Below are 2,632 nucleotides of genomic sequence, written 5' to 3' on the forward strand. Positions count from 1 at the left end.
TGTATACACTGTCTGACCAAACCAGCTTGCTCATAAAACATTAATCAATTCCATTATAGGTAATTGGTTTAGTTTAATGTTTACAATTCTTATGGAGAAAATAAGAAAAGCACACATTTATTTATTTATTTATTTAGAAACAGGGTCTCATTCTGTCGCCTAGGCTGGAGTGCAGTAGTGTGATCTCGGCTCACTGCAGCCTCTGCCTCCCAGGCTCAGGCAATTCTCCTGCCTCAGCCACCTGAGTAGCTGGGACTACCAGTGTGCGCCGCCACGCCTGGCTAATTTTTGTATTCTTGGTAGAGACAGGGTTTAATTATGTTGCCCAGGCTGGTCTCGACCTCCTAAACTCAAGCAATCTGCCCACCTCGGCGTCCCAAAGTGCTGGGATTACAGGCATAAGCCACCGTGCACAGCCAGCAATGCACACATTTAGAAAGTGTTTATTTACCTTTCTGTGAGTGGTTAAAATACACATTTCTATTTCAAGATGATATTTTAAAATTATTCTAATACAACAGGAGCAAAAATATAATTCTGCAATTACAAGATAACTAAACTAGAATCCATAAGTTATTATCATGTTTATAATTACTTTTTTTTTTTTTTTTTTTGAGTCAGAGTCTTGCTCTGTTGCCCAGGCTGGAGTGCAGTGGCATGATCTCGGCTCACTGCAAGCTCTGCCTCCTGGGTCCACACCATTCTCCTGCCTCAGCCTTCCGAGTAGCTGGGACTACAGGTGCCCGCCACCACACCCCACTAATTTTTTTGTATTTTTAGTAGAGACGGGGTTTCATCGTGTCAGCCAGGATGGTTTTGATCTCCTGACCTCGTGATCCGCCCGCCTCAGCCTCCCAAAGTGCTGGGATTACAGGCGTGAGCCACCGCGCCCTGCCACGATTCTTTAATAAATACTACTAGTATGCAGCTCTATTGTAAGCTTTCTAGATTTGGTTTAAACACACACACCCATATATACTTTCAGCTGTGGGAGGCTTTACAAGTTCTATTACATGCACTTTCTAGACAGAGCTCTGAAAGAGCCAGCCAGTCCACAAGACAGGTAGAAAAAAAGTTAAATTAACTGGGGCAAATAGGACTCTTATATAACTCCAAAACATGCGAGATTCTGCAGCAAACTGGGAGTACTTCAGGGTTGGCCTGCTGTCTTCTTTAGAACTAATTTCACCTCAATAGTTTAAGAAGGTGGACATTTTAACGCTATCAAGTGCATTTAGGTGACATGTTTCTTTTGTGTTAACTTGACTCCCCTGAATGACCTAGTTGGTAAACTAGTCACGAATAATTCAATCACCAGGCAAATCAAGCCTGTAGGAAAGGAAGCCAATATTCAAAATGCCATGTTACCATCTGAACCCACTCAAATACTTTATTTTTAACTTTAATATGTAACTTCAGTAATGAGATGTCTAACTAAAGCAAGCTCCTGCAACAAGACCAAGATAGCTTCATTTCTTCTAAGGCTTAGGATTGCCCAGAATTCCTAATACATGGAATAGCCCATACCAGGAGTCATTGCTCCTACAACAAAACCTTGGGCTGCCACACACATGTGGATCAGATGAAGGGACATTTTAGTATTTCCCCTGCTCTTCAATTTGTATAATCCCTATGCAACAATTGCTGCAAAACCTGCCATTCCAGTGGGGATGAATGGTGCGTCTTTAGCTTTTCTAATAAGTTTGGATCCCTGATCTTCATCATATGAAGAAAGGGAAGCATCTGTGTCTGTTGACATAGTGATTGCTTGAAGAATCTCCCTAGAACTAGCAAACCCCTCGCATGCCAGCTGGCTCGAAGCTAAATATTTCTAAGTATTGTCATATATAATTTTTGAAATAATGCTAATTTATACTAATGTACTATAGGTGACTCAGATTTATGATTAAAGTTAGGCTATTTCCCTCTATTTTATAAAATAATAGTAATGGTTAATAGTACCAAATATATGCCACACACTATTCTAAGTGTTTTACATTTATTAATATTAATGCACTTTACATTTGCAACAACCCCATGTAGTAGGCATTGTTATTACCACATTTCCATTTTACAGATGAAGAAACTGAGACACAGAGAAATTAAATAGATTACCCCAGATCAAAAAGTTGACAGGGCCAGAATGAAATGTCAGGCACCCTGCTCCTGGCATCAGTGCTTTAATTACTATACTATTCATCCTCTCAATACAGTCTGCACTTCAGCTCCCTTCATTTAGACCTGGAGCCACATTCTAAACTTGAGCACCTGCAGTCAAAATCTGTTTTTCAGTTAATCACTCAATATTGAATGAATGAAATGGAAAGAAGTCAAATAACTAGCTTATAGTCAGAGCTGGCAACGTTATTTGCAGGGCCAAGTCCATAACGAAACTGCTTGTTCAAAAATTAGGAAAAAAAAGTATAATTAAACATACTAAAATATAAAGCTTTTCCTTTAGTTTATGATCTTTCTCCTGTCATGATAGTTTTTGTTTGCCATTTAGTGTCATCTTAAGAAAATGAAAATTAAAATTTAAATGATTAGCATACATTTTACCATTCATCTTTGTATTGTGCAATACCTATTTTTAAATGCAAATATGGGAGTATTTAATTTGCATGTGGAATCA

At 38.8% G+C, this 2,632-nt stretch overlaps 1 pseudogene; it reads right to left on the reverse strand.

The window, feature by feature from the left end:
* Positions 1-1,402: 1,402 nt before the first annotated feature.
* On the reverse strand, positions 1,403-1,759 carry LOC116813821 (HIG1 domain family member 1A, mitochondrial-like; annotated as a pseudogene).
* Between the last annotated feature and the right edge of the window lie 873 nt (positions 1,760-2,632).

This window comes from Hylobates moloch, unplaced genomic scaffold, assembly GCF_009828535.3.
Source record: "Hylobates moloch isolate HMO894 unplaced genomic scaffold, HMol_V3 SCAFFOLD_9, whole genome shotgun sequence".
Taxonomy (NCBI): Eukaryota; Metazoa; Chordata; class Mammalia; order Primates; family Hylobatidae; genus Hylobates; species Hylobates moloch.